At 43.7% G+C, this 21,520-nt stretch overlaps 2 pseudogenes; both read right to left on the reverse strand.

Annotated features, from left to right (window-relative positions):
* Positions 1 to 9,765, reverse strand: part of LOC112077495 (casein kinase II subunit alpha'-like) — a 24,574-nt pseudogene extending 14,809 nt beyond the window's left edge.
* A 432-nt stretch (positions 9,766 to 10,197) lies between these two features.
* Positions 10,198 to 17,673, reverse strand: LOC112077496 (zinc finger protein 319-like; annotated as a pseudogene).
* Between the last annotated feature and the right edge of the window lie 3,847 nt (positions 17,674 to 21,520).

The following is a 21,520-nucleotide window of genomic DNA, read 5'->3' on the forward strand; positions in this document are numbered from 1 at the left end:
TCAGGGTTGGAGTTAAACCACAGGAGGGTATCTCTCCAGGATCAGGGTTGGAGTTAAAAACCTACAGGAGGGTATCTCCCAGGACAGGGTTGGGGTTAAAACCTACAGGAGGGTAGCTCTCCAGGAACAGGGTTGGAGTTAAAACCTACCGGAGGGTCTCTCCAGGAACAGGGTTGGGGTTAAAACCTACACGAGGGTAGCTCTCCAGGAACAGGGTTGGGGTTAAAACCTACAGGAGGGTCTCTCTCCAGGAACAGGGTTGGAAACCCCTGATAGATGTCACCATAGTCTAGGACCGGTAGGAACAGCTACTGAATAATCTGCTTTTGACTATTTAGCGAGAGGCAGGATTTCTATAGAAGAAGCCCATTTTTTACAATGATGTTATGATAAACACCATTCCTGCCCCTGTTCCCTACTAATCTAGGCCAGTGTTTCCCAAATAGCCTATATGCAGCTGTAGCTGCAGCTCATTTCTCTCTGGGTCAGAAGCAGAGCATCAACACTGTTGTTTTTATCAGGAGGGTCACAGAACGTGCGTCCCAAATATATCACCTGAAGTGTACACTCGATTTTTTGACCTCTTACAACCGTCTCGCAAGTCTCTCAAGCTTACGTTGTTTTGTACACGAATTCAGCAGTAATCAGTAACTTCTCACTAATCTAATGATGTAATTGGCTTGGTTGGTGGATGCATAGGTAGTTCCCACCATATTTCTTATACTTGTGGTTTCCTTTAGAATCAGTGAAGGGACGTAAACAAGGTCACACGTTGGGAGGAAGGAAGATATAATTGGGTTCTCATCCACAGAGGAAACTTCAGAAGGTGTTAAATGGGTCAAGTTATGGCACCAAAACGCTGTGAAGATGGAGGGGGGGGTACAGGGTGGGGCTGGGCTGTCATAGTTCTGTTTAGCCACCAGTGTGCAGTAATGGACCTGCAGAACACAAAGCTGAAGGCCAAGATTTTTATTATTTATTTAGCCTTTTATTTAACTAGGCAAGTCAGTTAAGAACAAATTCTTATTTACAATGACGACCTACACCGGCCAAACCCGGATGGCGCTGGGCCAATTGTGCGCAGCCCTATGGGACTCCCAATCACGGCGGTTGTGATGCAGCCACTATTTCGGTCCTGGAGAGATACCCTCCTGTAGGTTTTAACTCCAACCCTGATCCTGGAGAGATACCCTCCTGTAGGTTTTAACTCCAACCCATATAAGACATATACACAACATGTAAAGTGTTGGTCCCGTGTTATAAACCGCAACATGTAAAGTGTTGGTTCACAACCACAGACCACGTGTATTGTGCCGTGTGGTCTGCTGATGTCAACGTTGTGAACAGAACGCCCCATAGTGGCGGTGGGGTTATGGTATGGGCAGGCATAAGCTACGAACACAATTGCATCTTATCGATGGCAATTTGAATGCACAGAGATAACGTGACGAGATCCTGAGGCCCATTGTCGTGCCATTAATTTGCCGCCATCACCTCATGTTTCAGCATGATCATGCACAGCCCCATGACGCAAAGATCTGTACACAATTCCTGGAAGCTGAAAATGTCCCAGTTCTTCCATGGCCTGCATACTCAGAAATGTCACCCGTTGAGCATGTTTGGGATGCTCTAGATCGACCGCGTGTTCCAGTTCCCGCCAATATCCAGCAAAATTGCACAGCCATTAAAGAGGAGTGGGACAACATTCCACCGTCCACAATCAATATCCTGATCAACTCTATACGAAGGAGATGTGTCGCGCTGCATGAGTCAAATGGTGGTCACAGCAGATACTGACTGGTTTTCTGATGCACGACCCTAGCTTTTTCTTTAAGGTATCTGTGACCCACAGATGCACATCTGTATTCCCAGTCATGTAAAATCCATAGATTAATGCATAATTAATTAATTTCAATTGACTGATTTCCTTATATGAACTAACTCAGTAAAATCTTTGAAATTGTTGCGTCGATATGTTTGTTCAGTATAGATTCAAAAGGTTGTCAAGATGGGGAGAGGTCTGTCCGTAATAAAGAGACGCTCTGCTTTTTTGACACCACACAAAGCCTCCAGGCTCTAGTTTGATCTCATCTTGATTATTGTCCAGTCGTGTGGTCCAGTGCTGCAAAGAAAGACCTAGTTAAGCTGCAGCTGGCCCAGAACAGAGCGGTACGTCTTGCTCTTCATTGTAATCAGAGGGCTGATATGAATACTATGCATGTCAGTCTCTCTTGGCTAAGAGTTTGATAAAGACTGACTGCATCTAACATCTTGTTTTTATAAGAAATATTCATGTGTTGGAAATTCCAAATTGTTTACATAGTCAATTTACACATAGCACTGACACACACATTTACCCCACCAACTATCACGGGTCTCTAATATCACCAGGATTATCAACAACTATCACGTGTTGCTAATATGACTAGGATTATCAACAACTATCACGGGTCGCTAATATCACCAGGATTATCAACAACTACCACGGGTCGCTAATATGACCAGGATTATCAACAACTACCACATGTCGCTAATATGACCAGGATTATCAACAACTAGCACGGGTCGCTAATATGACCAGGATGTAATCCAGCATACTATCACGGGTCGCTAATATGACCAGGATTATCCACAACTATCACGGTCGCTAATATGCCAGGATTATCCACACGAGCACGGGTCGCTAATATGACCAGGATTACCACAACTAGCACGGTCGCTAATATGAAGGATTATCACAATATCACGGTCCGCTAATATGACAGGATGATCACCACACATCACGGGTCGCTAAATGACAGGATTAAACAACTATCAGGTCCGCTAATATGACCAGGATATCAACAACTATCACGTGTTGCTAATATGACAGGATTATCAACAACTATCACGGGTCGCTAATATCACCAGGATTATCATAACATAGCACGGGTCGCTAAATACCACCAGGATTGTGCCTTTGGCTACTGGACAACGAAAGAAAAAATGGCCTCCAAGGAAATGGTGTGATTGACTAGGCTACTTTGAAGCAAGGTAAGACAGGCCTCATATGTAGTAAAAAACATTTAAGTCTCAAACAATGCAGTGAATGTTTTCTAAACGCTCACTGTCCCCAGCTCACTGCATAGTGGTGTGAGGTGATGTGAAGACTGCCCCCAGCTCACTGCAATAGTGGTGTGAGGTGACGATGAAGACTGCCTCCAGCTCACTGCATAGTGGTGTGAGGTGAATGATGAAGACTGCCTCCAGCTCACTGCATAGTGGTGTGAGGTGATATGAAGACTGCTCCAGCTCACTGCATAGTGGTGTGAGGTGATGAAGAAGCCTGCCTCTCGTTGCCGTTGGAGATGCTGTCTGATAGACTGTCCCTCAAAGGCTCTGTATGTGTACGGTGTGATAAGATGCATAACGAATATACTGTACTACACTCACCTATTTAATTCCACTAAATTAACCTATAGACCGATAGGCATGACTAGTTAAATGTGTTTCCATCGACTGGTATTTCCGTCAATTAATAGGCTTAAATAAAGTATTATTTCGAAATGGGATCATCTTCTTCTACCGGACAATTGGCCGGTGAAATCATATCAGTTTTCAACAACAACAAAAATGTAAATTGGCCAAAAGCCGGCTAACGGAAACCCTGTGCCCAACAGTTAATCAAACGGCTAACCGGACTATTTGCATGACTCCCTTGTTTGCACTTCCATTCTTCCACTGGCTCTATGGACACTCACTGGACTGTAGCCACACACTGCTACTGTATTATCTATCGCCGTTTTACCCCTAGTTACCCCTAGTTACCACCTAGTTACCCCTAGTTACCACCTAGTTACCCCCTAGTTACCCACCTAGTTACCCCCTAGTTACCCCCTAGTTACCCCCTAGTTACCACCTAGTTACCTACATGTCCATTGCTTCAGAAAGTATTCTTATCCTTGACTTATTCACATGTTGTTTGTTGTTGTTACAGCCTGAATTCAACATGGATTACATTATATCACTCATCTACATACCATAGCCAATAATAACAAAGTGAAGGGGGGGGTGGGGGGATGACACTTTTCAAAATGTATTGAAAATGAAACCGAAATATCTAATTTACATAAGTATATTGGAACCGATACTCCTTGTATGCAGCCTTGTTATTCTTATTTTACTCATTGTTAAAACTTTTAACTCTGCATTGTTGGGAAAGGGCTCGTAAGTAAGCATTTACGGTAAAGTCTACACCTGTTGTACTCAAAACATAAAATGTTCTTTCATTTTTTTGCGGGTCGACTAGTTCTAGTGTCATCACTACATTCTCTACTGTAAAGTTGGTTGGTCGTCTCTTGATATCATGTAGGTTGATACGTTGCTGTGTTTTCATTCATAAAGCCCTTTTACAAACAACTCCCACTGTACCTAACATCATTACTAACCTCTAGACATGACTGGATAAGTCTGGGAAATTCCTTCTGTCTGTACTGAGTTAGGTAAACCAGCTTTTAGTTATTTTTTCACTGTATTTGTGGAACAATATTCAAAATGTGATGTTTTGGTGTCTCTGGGTCAATTCAGGAAGCTGCTTGAGGACATTATGACCGATTAATGTTTTTTTATTTTTATGACCATGTTTTTCATCTGTAAAAGAAACCTTGGTCTCAGTAAGACTCCCTGAAAAAAATAAAGGATAAATATATATATATATCTTTTTTTAACCTTGTAGAGAACCAGGACATAAAGAGAATATTGTTTTGGGGGCGGGCCAACTTCCATCATGTATGAATAGAGGATGTCAGCAAAACCAGAAATCCTGATTAAATCAGGAAATGAAGAAACCCCCAACCCTGACAGAGGSAGAGTTTGATGTTTCTCCCAGGACTCTCCAGATTGTATCTCAATGAGAATAACTTGTTTAAATAAAKATGATSGTATCGCTACCTTTCTCATCTGGTGGTCGATCATGACGTTGTGTGGTTTGACATCCCTGTGCATGATCCCCATGCTATGGCAGTAGTCCAGAGCCTGTAGGAGACGACACAAAGGACATCACAGTCTAGACGACACAGTCTTTATCTGAAGGCTTGTTTCAGGCCCTCTTGACCCCCCCAAAATGTCAATGGAAACAAATTGAAGCCAAATTATTTGAGAAGTGGGATGCAACAGAGCCAAGCAAGGAGACCTGCCTGTTTCCCTTACCTTGAGAAGCTCGTACACATAGAAACGGATATCAAAGTCTGTTAACTTCTGGTAAAGCTCCTGTGAATGAGATGAAACAAAGGTTCACTACCGTGCATTTGGAAAGTATTCATAGCACTTGACTTTTTCCACATTTTGTTAAAGCCAGATTCTAAAATATATTGAAGAAAAAAAACATGTCCTCAATCTAAACACAATACCCCATAATGACAAAGGAAAAAACATTTTTTATTTTAATGTTTGCAAAATTTTTATTAAAATAAAATCAGACCCTTTGCTATCAGACCCTTTGCTATGAGACTCAAAATTGAGCTCAGGTGCATCCTGTTTCCATTGATCATCCTTGAGATGTTTCTACAGCTTGATTTGAGTCCACCTGTGGTAAATTCAGTTGATTGGACATGATTTGGAAAGGCACACACCTGTCTATAAAGGTCCCACAGTTAACAGTGCATGTCAGAGCAAAAACCAAGCCACGAGGTCGAAGGAATTGTCCGTAGAGCTCCGAGACAAGATTGTGTCGAGGCACAGATCTGGGGAAGGGTACCAAAACATTTCTGCAACATTGAAGGTGCCCACCACAGTGGTCTCAATCATTCTTAATTGAAAGAAGTTTGGAACAAACACGACTCTTCCTAGAGATGGCCGCCCGGACAAACTGAGCAATCGGGGGAGAAGGGCCTTGGTCAGAGAGGTGACCAAGAACCCGATGGTCACTGACAGAGCTCCAGAGTTCCTCTATGGTGACGGGAGAACCTTCTAGAAGGACAACCATCTATGCAGCACTCCACCAATCAGGCCTTTATGGTAGAGTGGCCAGACAGAAGCCACTCCTCAGTAAAAGGCACATGACAGCTTGCCAAAAGGCACCTAAAGATGAAACCAATATTTAACKGATTGGCCTGAATGCCAAGCGTCACATCTGGAGGAAACCTTGCACCATCCCTAYAGCGAGGAATGGTGGTGGCAGCATCATGCTGTGGATATGTTTTTCAGCAGCAGGGACTGGGAGACTAGTCAGGATCGAGGGAAAGCTGAACGGAGCAAAGTACAGAGAGATCCTTGATGAAAACCTGCTCCAGAGCGCTGAGGACCTCAGACTGGGCACAAGTTTCACCTTCCAACAGGACAACAACCCAAAGCACACAGGCCAAGACAACACAGGAGTGGCTTCGGGACAAGTCTCTGAATGTCATTGAGTGGCCCTGCCAGAGCCCAGACTTGAATCCAATCGAACATCTCTGGAGACCTGAAAATAGCTGTGCGTCCAACCTGACAGAGCTTGAGAGGATCTGCAGAGAAGAAGAATGAAGACTCCACAAATACAGGTGTGCCACGCTTGTAGCGTCATACCCAAGAAGACTCGAGGCTGTAATCGATGCCAAAGGTGCTTCAACAAAGTACTGAGTAAATGGTCTGAATACTTATGTAAATATGATTGTTTTTTTGTTTTGCAAAAAAATTCAAAACGTTTGTATTTACTTTGTCATTATGGGGTACTGTGTGTAGATTGTATTTTTTGCTTTCAATTTAATCAATTTTAGAATAACGCTGAAAAAATGTGGAAAAAGTCAAGGGTCTGAATACTTTCCGAACGCACTGTACTTTCAAAATGTTTACAGATTAAAAAGTATGTTATATGATATCAGTATATTTTCATGCTCGTTAACTTTTCAAACAGACAATTACCTTAGAGAGATCAGTAACTTTACATTATTTTTTTGTCGTAGTTTCACATGAATGCATGATAATCACCAAACATCAGTACCTTAAAATCTGTGTTATTGATGCACTCAAAGACAAGTGCCGGCGTTCTAGACTGCAGAGAGACAAGATGGGAGAATTCATCCTTGATTATTAAAGAATAAAGAAGATGGCAGAGAGAAAGTTCTATTGTTGAGGACAAAGAAGCACACATTTCAACAACAGCAGAGAGCACACCTCTAAAGGCAATAAACTGATGGGAGAGACATTACAATGAAAACAGTCTCACACTCATCTCTCTCTTTGCTTGTGGATTCATCACCAACATTGTCCAAATAGCCTTATCAGGGGGTTCTCTCATTCTAGAGTTTAACTTTGCTGATAGTGGGCTTTGAGAAAAAGTTTGACTTACTATGACTGTGATAGGTGGTTGTCTTACCTAGCTAAGATGAATGCACTAGCTGTGAGTGGCTCTGGATAAGAGTCTGCTAAATAACTGAAATGTAAATCTGTTAGTCAGCACACTCACTGTGACGGTGTGGGCTCATTAATTCCCTTTCATGGAGGGGAGGTCACACCCCTAAATGCAAATAAACATGCACCCAATGGAGTACTGGGGCTGACCAGAGAGACCTCAGAAATATAATCTATAGAATGGGGGGACTGGGGCTGACCAGAGAGACCACATAAAATATAATCTATAGAATGGAATACTGGAGCTGACCGGAGAGACCATAGAAAATATAATCTATAGGATAGTGTATTGGGGCTGACCGGAGAGACCACAAATATAATCTATAGAATGGAAGTACTGGGGCTGACTAGCGAGACCACATAAATGGAATCTATAGAACAGGCCAAGTCATTGATGTCATTAGGGACGACTGGCAGCCATTGCGAGTTTACCAGTCAATTTGTGATTGTTAGAGGCTCTAAGCCCCTTCTAGAGATGATATTTCTACTAGGGAGACATACCACAGGATCCTTCACTGTGTCCACCAGGCGGATGATGTTGTTCCACCACGCAGGTTCTCTAGGATCTTAATCTCTCGCTTGATCTTCTTTCTTTTGACAGGCTGAAACAAGAGATCAATCATTTCCAGACTAACACAACAAAAAGACCCTCAAAGCCTCAACCAGACAAGGTGTATTCTCCAGAACCAAACGGAAAACAATTGGACCCGAAAACGGGGTGAAACTTAACTTTACACACTCCATTGGTGTGTGGACTAATAAATATGACCCTGTTCAACTGAAGCCAATAGAAGGCCAACGTTTAGTAGTAGGGGCCACATGCCTAGGTTGAGGGGCCATTACTTCTTTGTATACACTACGGAAAAAACTTCAAAAACACATAAAATGACAGCAGCTCACCTTGAGGATTTTAACCACCACTTTCTCATTTGCTGACGTTGACGGCTTCAAACACCTCGCTGTATTTCCCTCGGCCCAGCTTACGCACCAACTGGTAGTTGTCCTGAATACTGCAGAGAAGAGCACAGAGAATCCTGAGAAGAGACCAGCGGGAAATGGTAGGAGTACATGCATGCAGCAGGGTTATTACAGACAGGATTATCTAGAGGGGATAATACACATTTACAACAGGGTTCTCCTAACTCCTGTCCTGAAGAGCAACTGAGTGATAAACAGAGTTTGATCAAACCCTGTAGGCTTGGAATGAAAGCACACCCAACTCTCCAGAATTAGAGAACCCTAGTAACTAACAGTTAGTAGAATAGCTACATCCTTCTTTACCCTCCAGCTTGGCACGTGTGCATCGTAGTCCCAGTAGTCCCTGGTCTTCTGCGTGTTGACATCGGTGTAGACCCGAGCTTTACTGCTGACCGTAGAGGGGGCATGCGAGCTTGGACGCCCGGTGCTGATGGGGCTCACCTTCCACAACAATACTACTCTTCTTGGCGCGGAAATTGGAAGGCAGGGCACCGACTTTCGGGGACCCTAGTATTTAGTTAACTCCGTGTAAGATGGATTAACATTGGTTTGGGCTACTTTCGTCCGTAGTTGGTGACCGCAGTCGGCAGCACTTGCGTGCGGATTGTCAAAGCTACGATGAGCGAGTGCCTGATGCACCTGAACAGCTGTTTGGCAAGAATGCTATGGTGGACCGCCAGTTTCAGGGAGGCGCAGGAGGGAGAAGAGGAGGAGGATGAGGTAGACTAACACAACTGGCAATAAGGATTCAATATCCGGACAGCTAGCTAGTAACTCAAACGAGAAATGGTTTAAAAAGCAATTTACGGAGCCGAGAGCTGGGCAAGCTAATGAATTTGACAGACCCCTCTGGTATAAGCAAGATAAGTTAGCTAGTTAGCCTAGATGCTAACCAGCTAAGTTGGGCCCCCGTGTTCATCACAATACTAACGTAAACGAATACGATGCCACCATAAGAGTACAATATCAAACAGCAAGCTTGAGTGGCGATATAAGTTAACAATGGTCAGTTGGTTAGAAAAAGACGTGAAATCCGTCTCGCTACATGTACGTTACTGTAGAAATGATTGTCGTAGCTAGCCTGTACTGTTAGCTAGTAGCAGCGCACTCGGGTAGGAAGTCCAGCGACATGCATTTTGGGCTTGCGGTGGCACCCTCTCCAGGGCGCAAAGTTCGAGGAAAATGGCTGAGAATATTACACTTGAAACCGCTGAATATGTTTTTGAGTCTGGCTAATGGGTTAGCTAAATATTTCATTCTAAGAAAGACTCCGTCGTGCAACGTAGGCTGCTGCGACTCCGTTGCAACAAAAACATCACCCGGAAGTAGTCGCCATGAGTCCCCCCCAAACGCAAAACTGTAGCCACTATGGAGTCGTCTAGTTACGCGCCAAAGATCACTAGTCGCCGTTACTGGCCGCATTCTACCCGACGCGGGTTATTTTTGTAGCGGGTTTCGTTTGAAGATATATCACAAATTCTAACCTAGCAATTGCTTTATTGAAACATAAACTATATTATATGACTAAAGAAATGTATATCACCCTTCTGCAAAATATCTAGTGAAAGCCATTGAAATACGTACCAAAATAGTCACCTGATCACTCTCAATATTCACATGTAGTTTCCTTTCAGGTTAGGTGTGTTGTAATTCCACCTCGGTACCTAATAATAAAAAAATGTGCACCTTGTGGACAACATTTCCATGTGCATTGACGTATTGTGTTTATGTATGAGACAATTTCCTGTTTTTTGTCAAGAACTTCCTGTTAAGAGGACTAGTAGTACTTTGCCCCTCTCGAGTGTGTGGTAAGTCCAGTGTATTTAAGSAAACACAAATACTGTAAAACAATAATATTGTAAGATTCGTTTATTTTGTTAGTGCAGTGTGTATATGAACMATGATATACTGTACATATCATTCAAGATTGAATGTAGCCTACACAGATTAAGCCACACAGACTGATGTCATCATCTATATCTCCCAGTCGACAACAATTGAGGGCAGCAGAGGCAGAAGCACAGACCAGGACATATTTGACCAGCATTGGCATGCAGAAGGCTTAGGCCTGTCGAGCGCATCAAAACCGTGATGCATCGTGGGGAAATTGTGACCGGACCTGCAACTAACATTTGACTAGTTAATTATGATTCAAGGTGATTTGTAGATTAGTCAGTCACACCTTAAAAAAAAAAAAAAAATGGCTGCATTGTCAAACACGCTCATAGCCTAACTGCAGACACAAGTGCTTGACTACCTCATCATCCCACCCAGTTCAAACATCAACTTCTTCCCAAGTTGCACCCTATTCCCTATAGCGTGCATTACTTTTGACCCGAGGCCTGGTATACTACATAGGGAATAGGGTGCCATTTAGAATGAATCCACCACATGACATTCTCACCTCTAACCTTTCAGTTCCATATCCCCATTCCAAACACACATTGTGAGAATGTTTTTTTTTTCTTCTTCTTTTTTTAAAATACACTATCATAAAACAATATAAAAAAAACATAAATGTGATAAACTTGCATACATAATCACATACTTTTTATTCCTTCTTCTCCACCTCAACATTTAGACTTACTAACATAAAAGTCCTCGCACAGCTATTTCAGGGGCAACTGAGGAACAATTTGTGCAATTGGGACTCTAACTTGGCTGGGTTTACATGAAGACCTCGTAGGCACAGACCGAGGCCAACGTGTCCAAATGGAAGTCATGATAAAGAGATTGATTGGGGGGTTTTTAAATCACATGATAACTGCTAGGTGAAGCGATAACACTTTGAAATCCAGATGTAGACATTACTGGTTTAAACAAAGCCACTGGGCCGTTGTCTTACGACCAACTGTCTGCTCTGTCGGTTGAGGGACGAGCGTTGTGTAGGAGCGATGCCACCTGTCGGAGGACAATGCCACTGGGCCGTTGTCTTACGACCAACTGTCTGCTCTGTCGGTTGAGGGACGAGCGTTGTGTAGGAGCGATGCCACCTGTCGGAGGACAAAACCACTGGACCGGAGTATGTCCTCCACACCCCTTTTGCTTAAATACAACACAAACAATCTCAACTGGGTAGAAAGCAGGTAGCAGAATCAGTTCTTCAACACATTTAACTTCTACCACCAAGTTTGTTAACATGTTAGAATGTAATATTTATGTACAAACAGTACATATAGGATTCAGAGGTTGTGTGAGCATCATTCCCTGTGCACATTTTATTTAACTAGGCAAGTCAGTCAAGAACAAATTCTTATTTACAATGACGGCCTACCCCAGCCAAACGCGGACGACGCTGGGTCAATTGTGCGACGCCCCCTATGGGACTCTCAATCACGGCCGGTTGTGATACAGCCTGGAATCGGACCAGGGTCTGTAGGGACGCCTCTAGCACTGAGATGCAGTGGCCACTCGGGAGCCCCCCACGTTGACAGAGAGATATGGTATGTGTTTCTTTCTATGACATAGTAGTCCAGAATGTGGGGAAATATTCCCATTGACACATACTACAGTAGTTGCTATTCATTATAGTACAGAGATGCCACAGTTTATCTACCACAGATTTCCAAAGAGGACACAAGATATAACTTGTCACATTTTTTTTTCATTTTTTAAGCAAACCTAAGCTACTACAGTACAACAGTGATGCTAAATATAAACGTATTTCACAATTATAAACTGGGTGGTTCGAGCCCTGAATGCTGATTGGCTGACAGCCGTGGTATACAGGTATAACAAAACATGTATTTTAACTGCTCTAATTACATTGATAACCAGTTTATAAAGGCACCTCRAGGGGTTTGTGGTATATGGGCAATATACCACAGCTAAGGGCTCCGCATTGCATCATGCATAAGAACAGCCCTTARCCGTGGTRTATTGGCCATATACCACAACCCCTCGGGCCATATTGCTTAAATATACTCATGCAGAAACGTATATTTAAGTCTATGAGGGGTGGGGCGTATTGGGCATTACTAACAGCCAACCAGAGRGTTAAGGGGGAGTTCAACACGTAGTGTGGCTAAAACTTGAACCAAACCACAGCAAAGAAATTATATGACCATAAAGGAGTCAGAGAATAAGACTCTCCCTCGCAACAATTTCCTTAAACATTTAATTTCTCACCATTTAAAAAAAAAAAGCAACTCTTAAGTATTTGATGTTACAAACATGAATACATTTCCAATTACTTTTCAGATTCGAACATCCTTTTCAAGTTGCATTTTTCCTGCATCCAACAATGTGACCACAGTTGATCTGGGTCATGGGTAGTTGATGTACTGTTTTCAGTTGATCTGGGTCATGGGTAGTTGATGTACTGTTTTCAGTTGATCTGGGTCATGGTAGTATGAATGTTACTGTTTTCATTGATCTGGTCATGGGTAGGTTGTGTACTGTTTTCAGGTGATTGGTCATGGTAGTTGGAAGTCAACTAATGAAGAGGCAGAACATGGTCATGATTACACTTGGTGCGAGGAAGAAGGTGTCAATAATAACTTCATGGTTAGGATTAAGCAGAGTTACCATTGTTATGCAAAAAGGAGGGGGGTTATGTGGGTGTGTAACTAAATGTAAATAATGAATGTGGGTGTATAAAATACAAAGCGTGTCAGGAAGAGTGTTGCTGTATCTTGGCGGGCAACGTTCCATGTGCACCGTGTGTGTTCACACTGTACAGACGCTCAACAGCAGCAGACCTGCTCACTGTACACATGGGGCTGCAGGATACACACCTCCTTCTGCAGTGTGCTGCGAACCTGTGCTCCTGGAGGGCTCCAGGTTCACAAAACGCTCCCGCACCACACGCACTTAAACTGGGCCTCCCGCGAGTGCACCGCCTGGTGCTCACCAGGTGTTCCCGCTGTTTGAAGCTCTTGTCGCAGCTGGAGCACTTGTACGGCTTCTCCCGGTGTGAACGGCGCGCGTGACGTTTGCAGCTCCGAGGAAATACTTGAAGCGCTTCTCGCAGTCGGGACACTTCAGGGCTTCTCCGGGACGGGTCGCAGCGGTGCGTCACGAACTCAGACGCGACAGGAAGCGGCGGTGCACAGGGAGCACTTCAGCGGCTCTCCTGACAGCTGGAGTTCTGGTGGCGCTGGAGCGTCGACTTCTTCTTGTAGCCTTTGCCACACACGTCACACTTGTAGGGCTTCTCCACCGCCGGCGTGGCCGCGGTCAACGGAGCCAGACGCCGACCCTGAGCCGGTGCATTTGTGCCGGAGCAGTTCACCGGATTGGCTGAAGCCTTTCTGCAGGAAGCACACTTGAACAGGCTCTCCATGCCATGGACGTGCTGGTGTACAGCGAGTGGAGGGCTGCAGGAAAACCTTGTCACATAGGTTACACTTAAAAGGCCGGTCGGCTGGTTCTTGTGAGTGCGCGCGGTGACGAAGCGAGGCGTACTGCTGCTTGAAGCTATCTGGCACTCCTCGCACTGGAACGGACGTTCCTCGGAGTGCGTGCGTTCGTGCTGCCGCAGATCCGAAGGCCGCTTGAAGCCCTTCCCACACGAGCCGCAGCGGAACGCGCCTGTCCAAGGTCACTGTGGGCTGGCACTGGTGGTGCAGGAGCTCCGGACGATTCCTTGAAGTGCATCTCGCACAAATTGCACTTAAACAGGTGCTCGCCGGAGTGGGCGTACATGTGGCGCACGAGGTGTGAGCGGTGCTTGAAGCATTTTTCACAGACAGCACACTTGTAGGGCCGCTCTGAGCTGTGGGTGCGCTGGTGGTGGGCCAGGTGAGAGGACTGGCTGAAGCTCTTGTCACAGGTRTCACACTTGTAGGGCTTTTCTCCCGTGTGCACYCGCTCGTGTCGCGACAGCTCAGACAGATGCCGAAAGCCCTTGTGGCACACTGAGCACTTGTAGGGCCTGTCTGGTCCCGAAGCCTCAAACTCCGTAGGGGCTGAAGCTCCGCACGCTGCCCCGCCACTGGAGGCCTCGCCGGTGGACGGGTTGGCAGCGGAGGAGGTGGGGGTGTTGTTGCCAGAACCCGGGCGGTAGGTCTTCTCACAGATGGAACACTTCATGGGGTTGTTGCCGTTGTTGTGGGCGTTGTGGTGCTGTGCCAGCGAGGTGAGCAAAGAGAAACCCATCTTACACACGCCACACACAAACGGCTTCTGCTCCACCTGTACACACTGATGCTCCAGCAGATCAGTGGCCTGGCAGAAGATCTTCATACACTGGGTACACTGGAACGACCGATCCCCGGTCCCCATACACTGGTGCTCATGTGGATTAGCTAGGTGGGATATGTCATGGCCGCAGGCTCCGCACTTGTGSCCTCCCTCGCCCCCTACCTGTAGGGAAGGCTGCTGGGCGGGTACGGCATGCTGCTGGCYGTGCTGGGGCTGCTGCTGGAGGGAGGCCACATCCGGCTGGAGGACGATCCCGTACACGGCACAGCCCAGGGCGCTGTCGGASCCCGGGGGGAGGTTGTGCACCACGGTGGGTGGGGGGGCCACTGCGTGCTGCTGCTGCCACGCCTCAGTCATCCTGCTGCTTCGCACGTATTGATGCAGTTTTGACTGTGTGAGGGGAGGCCCAGGAGTATGGAGGCAGGTTTTGGTCGGGCTGGTGATGTCCAACAGGGGTGTTTTCTACCGGCTCTTTCACAAACCGGTCTTGTTATCAATAGGTGATACACCTCTGGTCGTCCACTAGTAAAAGGGCAGAAACCCTACAGAGGGAAAGACAGAGGGGTATATGAACATGATGCAAATGTAGCCGATACATATTTTATGCAATGGATCCATGTATGTTTTTTTTTATTTAACCTTTTATTTACCTAGGAAAGTCAGTTAAGAACAAATTCTTATTTACAATGACGGCCTACAACCGGCCAATCCCGTACGACGCTGGCCAATTGGTCGCACCCTATGGGACTCTCAATCACGGCCGGTTGTGATACAGCCTGGAATCGAACCGGGTGTCTGTAGTGACGCCTCTAGCGCTGAGATGCAGTGCCTCAGACCGCTGCGCCACTTGGGCCTATGTGCATTGTTTTTAACTGCAACGCTATGGTATTACCATATCTATGGTATTAATACTCTAAAAAACAACTGGCATTCTACTGTGTTTTAGGATTTTATACATTTCGAGATGGACATAGGCTACAGCTTTTAAAACCAGATAATGTGATTCACCCCCTAAAAATGTGATCATTACACTGGTAGTTACAGGTGTCTATACAAAACGTCACCAGAGATTTTAACTAAACTGATATTGGCGATACCTTCTTCGTCCTCATTAGTAGTAAATGTTTGTGTCCAGTTGCAGGGGCCGTTTAAATTTAGATAATGCACGCGATATTAAAATAAATTGTTTTTCTACATGAAGTAATCAAACAATGTGTACGCGCCCATGTTGTCTATTTCAAGTCCTCTCATTGATCGAGACAGGTGTTTGTCATCATGACATGCGACACCACCTGTCTCAATCAACGAGAGATGATTTTAAAAAGACAATGGTGTGTACACATTGTTGGATTAATTCATGGAGCCAAAAAAAGTATTTATTTTAACAATGGAGCATTTTCTAGATTCAAACGGACATGGTCATTCCTGTTACCACGAATCGACGTCGACAGTCACCATAGACTGTTCTCTCTGCTACCGCAGGGCAAGCGGTACCGGGGCAAACATCCAGCTCCAAAAGGCTCCTTAACAGCTTCTACCCCCAAGCCATAAGACTGCTGAACAATTAATCGAATGGCCACCCAGACTATTTACATWGTTTATTTACATTGTTTTAATACAGCTGCTACTCACTCTTTATTATCTATGCATAGTCACTTTACCCCTACCTACATGTACAAATTACCTCGACTAACCGGTACCCTGTACATTGACTCAGTACCAGTACCCCCTGCATATAGCCACGTTATTGTCACGTAATCTTAGTGTTGCTTTTTATTCGTTTTTTAATTTAATTTCGAAAATATTTTCTTAATTCTATTTCTTTAACTACATTGTTGATTAAGTGCTWGTAAGTAAACATTTCACGGTAAGATCTACACCTGTTGTATTCGGCGCATGTGACAAATACATTACATTACATTTAAGTCATTTAGCAGACGCTCTTATCCAGAGCGACTTACAAATTGGTGCATTCACCTTATGATATCCAGTAAATACAATTTCATTTGATAGTATCGCCAGGTTAGTTGATAAATCTGACTGTTTTGTATACCCACACCTGTAACTACCAGTATAATGGTATTTTTTTGTTGTTGAGTTAAATCACATTATCTGGTGTTACCATATGCAGCTACATAAAGGCGAGATGAGAGGAGATTGCGGCAGATTGTTGGTGGTTTGTTTTGAGTTCTCTTTACATATGTACAACATCATCCTTCTTCGAATAGCAACAACATCACTACAACAGTTACCTGTATAGCTAACTAGAGATGCTGAGACTAGGTCCAGTCACTATAAAATGACACGGAGCTACATTTTCTCCTATTTAAAAGTACAGTACATAACGCAGCTATACAAGTGACCTATTAAAATGATGCCACATTATAACTGGGTGCAAGATGATAAACTAACGTTAGCTAGCTAGATAATAATTGGTACGCAGCCACATATTTATTAGATACATAGCATTAGCTAGCGCCAAGCAAGTTACGTGGGTTAGCAATGGCTAGTCGGTTTGCAAAAGCAGATMGCTAATCTCAAAAGATTTCCTCGAAATTATCATTGCATTACCTAGCTAATATCTAGGCCTATAACGTCGCCGGCAACGAGCAACACAGCTGTTGTTAGCTAACGTTACTSCCTGCCTGAGAAAAMACTAAKCAGATGGCTAGCTACCTAGCTAGCTATTTCAGAATAAAAAATGGAAACGTCGAGGCCCCATCGATGGTCTCCGATTCTTCTAGCCCCCGACCTAGGCCGCCCTACGCGAGCTATACACTCCCTTTTACAAAAAGCGGCGTAATACATGTTCATGCAATCATAAATACAACATAACAAATAAGTAAACACGGTTGACAGCTTACATTTCGGTATGGCTCTCAGTCATTGAGTCAGCCTCTTCCTCTGGAGCCAGGACAGGAGTCGACCTTCGATAAATATTTGGCTACGGCTAGCGGAGGACCGTGGCGAGATGAGAGCGGAACGCCATCCACTAATAATGTACACCGGAAATCTCCACAGCCTGCATAGCTGCATCACTCTCCAGGGTGTAGATTAAAATGTTAAAGCTAGATTTTCCCCGTTCTGTATCATGATGCAAGGTTGTCCTTAGTTTTCAGTCATCCAACCGTTCTACTTCAATTTGGTATAACTTTGGTGTATAATTTTAACCCTCCTGCTGTGTTCCGGTCGAATTGGACGGATTTACAAGTTTCCTTTCTGAAAAAATGTAGTTCATTTAATCTGATTGTCATAAGGTTCCACGACTTTGTCCACACAGGGCATCTGAACACACAAAATACATTTTGATGATTTTCATAAAATTTGGGGTGTGTTTTATTTAGCTTTTGTACACCTGTGGTGTTCCCGGTCAAAAATGACCGGTCATTAGAAATTAATGGGTGAGACTACAATTAGTGTGTAAAATTGAGTTCAGGCACATGCCCATTTATCAGATGGACACACTTCCTCTCCCAGATCCCCACATGCATGTTTGTTTGAACACACACACACACACACACACACACACACACACACACACACACCTCACTACCCTTCTTGGCTTCCATGGCAAACCCTACAGGAACCTTTCCCCACGAGAACCATAAACCATACCTGTTGGCATTCTCACAAACAATCGCAACATTATTTCAATAATATATAGAAGCTTTTCTCGCAGCTCTGGTTTATAAAAGCTTTTTTGAGGCCTTGCTCACAATTCATTCTGTGGCAGCACAATGACCAAAACAATATATTGTATGTGAGGCTCATGATCATATCTTTGATCATGACACTGGTGATGAGTAGAGAGTCCTTGTTAAACTTTGACACAAAGTAGTCTGTGATAAATAGCACAATATGTTTCATCTGAGTATTTGTTATAGTRAAAATAATCCATACATTATGCTTTTTRTTWWACTCAAAAACGAGTTGTATGAGCTCAGGTCAATGAGGCCTACAGGCCATAAATAGCAAATAGAAGTTCAAAACTTATGTTCACGAGAACTTAYGTTGATAAAAGGTTCTAACCCAACATTAGGTGATAATATATCTATTATTATGGATTTATAATCGYCTATAATGGGGCGGTCATTTTGGACCCGGAACACAGAATGAATTAACATGAAACGAACACAACAAGAGGGTTAATGCATTGTAAAGCCAAATTCTATATTCGTTACTAATTGAAGCACTATGAACATTGATACACACTAGGCTACTGTAGCTGTAATCAGAATATGTACAGATTGATGAACATTTAATTTTCCTGGATGAATGGGGGTGGAGTTTAGTATATGGGTGTGAGTCACGGCACCAATGTGACTGATTGAGTTTTAAGTCATCAGAMCCACAATTAATATATTACTTCAAGTGATCTTGTAAAAGATTATAAAGGATGCAACACAAATAAAATAAAGGTTAAGTATATAGTATGTCAGGTACAGTACAGTTACACACTGCACACGTTTACATAGTACTTACAATCAGTTTTGTGTATTTACAAGGAAATTGACATGCAGGCAACACTGAGAAYAATGTAAATGTCCCCTCACTGGCTTTAGAGACTTGGGCGTGCGCAGTACGTAGGGACGGCAACCGTTCAGCATAATGCACGGACACTATGGAGGCTTGTGTCTAGAGCGCCTGGTTACATTGTATGAGCATTTTTAAACTCTTAATGGTTAAATTAGTGAGACATAGATGTCGTTGTTTCAATAGTTTGAGTGGGCAACATTATCATCTTTAAAATGAGATGTTTGAGATTATCTTATCAATATTAAATGATTGTATATTGCGCTAATGTCCTGATGTGGCAGTTTGTGTTACTACTTAACAAGCTCTTTTTTTCTCAAATACATATATATATATAATATATATATATATTATATATTTTATAATACTTATTGCAGATAACAGTATACAAAGACAATGATAACATATGCTAGGGGTACAAATTACAGATTATACAAGACCTTAAAAGGAACACACATATTGATTGTTTTAACAGATTTTTATTTGAAGAATGTTGAAGTTTTTATATATTTTTTTTTATTTATTTTTATTTAACCAGGTAAGACAAGTGAAGAACAAGTTCTCATTTACAAACTGCGACTGGAACAAATAAAGCAAAGCAGTTCGACACATACAACAACAGAGTTACACATGGAGTAAAACAAACATACATCAAATCAAATGTATTTATATAGCCCTTCTTACATCAACTGATATATCAACGTGCTGTACAGAACCGACCTAAAACCCAACAGCAAGCAATGCAGGTGTAGAAGCACGTGGCTAGGAAAATCTTAGAAAGGCAGGCTCCTAGGAAGAAACTAGAGAGGAACCTGGCTATGAGGGGTGGCCAGTCCTCTTCTGGCTGTGCGGGTGGAGGATTATAAGAAGACACGGCCAAGATGTTCAAATGTTCATAGATGACCTGCAGGGACAGATAATAATAACACAGTAGTTGTCGAGGGTGCAACAAGTCAGCACCTCAGGAGTAAATGTCAGTTGGCTTTTCATAGCCGATCATTGAGAGTATCTCTACCGCTCCTGCTGTTCTAATGAGAGTTGAAGAAAGCGAGTCGGGACAGGTAAGCACGATCCGTGACAGGTCAGGGTCATAGGCCGCAGGCAGAACAGTCAATAATGAACAAACGAATAAAATTACTATACAGTGTGTGCAAAATGAGGTAAGATAGGGAGGTAAGCAATATAGGCTGCTGGGAGTAATTAAATAAATACCATTAAAATAGGAGTGAATCAGATGTGCAGAAGATGAATGTGGCAAGTACGAGATAACTGGGGTGCAAAGGAGACAAGCTAAATAATAAATAAATAAATACAGTTGTGGGATGAGGTAGTTGGAATGGGCTAGTCTTAAGATGAGGCTATGTCAGGTGAGTAGATTTGTGAGCTTCCCTGACAAGCTGGTGCTTAAAGCTAATGAGGGGAGATAAGGAGTTTCCAGCATCAGGGATTTTTGCAGTTCGTTGTCGATATGGCAGCAGATAATGGAGGAAGAGCGGCAAAGGATGAATTGGCTTTGGGGGTTGACAGTGGAGAAAGTTGGGAAGCGTGTGTACGGGTGGGTGTGCTATGTTGCAAGTGAGCTGAGATAAGGGGGCTTCCCATAGCAAAGATTGTAGATGACTGGAGCCAGTGAGTTTGGCCGACAAGTATGAAGCGAAGGCAGCAAACGAGAGCGTACAGTCAGTGGTGGGTAGTTATTGGGGCTTTGGTGACAATGGATGGACTGTGAAAGAACTGCATAATTTGTTGAGTAGAGAGTTGGAGCTAATATTGTTAAATGAACATTGCCGAAGTTGAGGATCGGTAGATAGTCAGTTTTTAATCTCGGAGGGTATGTTTTGGAGCATGAGTGAAGGAGTCTTTGTGTATACGAGAAGAAGAGTCGGCCCGAGAATTGAACTTGTGGCAGCCCATAGAGACTGCAGGGTCGGACAAAGGCCCTCCGATTTGACAACTGAACTCTCTATCAGTAGAGTAAGTGTGGTGAAACCAGGCGAGGCAGTCATTTGAGAAAACCAAGGTTGGTTGAGTCTTGCAGATAAGATGTGGTGATTGACGTAAAAGCCTGGCAAGGGTCGATGATGGCTGCACGTAAGTTCTTATCGATGAGGCGGTTAATGGAATAATCGTTTAGGACTTGGCGTGGTCAAGAGGTTGCACCATGACAGCTCTGAAACAGATTGATCGCGGAAAGGTAGGGTGGGATTTCGAAATGGTCGGGTATCTGTTTGTTACTGGTTTTCGAAGACCTAGAAAGCAGCGGTAGGTTTGTAGGCAGTTGGGTCTAGCGTGTCTCCTTTGAAGAGGGGGGATGATCGCGGCAGGCTTTCCAATTTTGGGAATTTCGAGATAAGAAAGAGAGGTTGAACAGGTAGTATGAGGGGTTGGAATTTCGGAAGATAATTTTAGAAAAGAGAGGTCAGATTGATAGCCCGTGATTTGTAAGGGGTTCCATTGATTTTTGCAAGCTCTTTCAGAACAGAGAGGCAGGGGAGGTGGT

Source organism: Salvelinus sp. IW2-2015, unplaced genomic scaffold, assembly GCF_002910315.2.
Source record: "Salvelinus sp. IW2-2015 unplaced genomic scaffold, ASM291031v2 Un_scaffold4623, whole genome shotgun sequence".
NCBI classification, from domain to species: Eukaryota; Metazoa; Chordata; class Actinopteri; order Salmoniformes; family Salmonidae; genus Salvelinus; species Salvelinus sp. IW2-2015.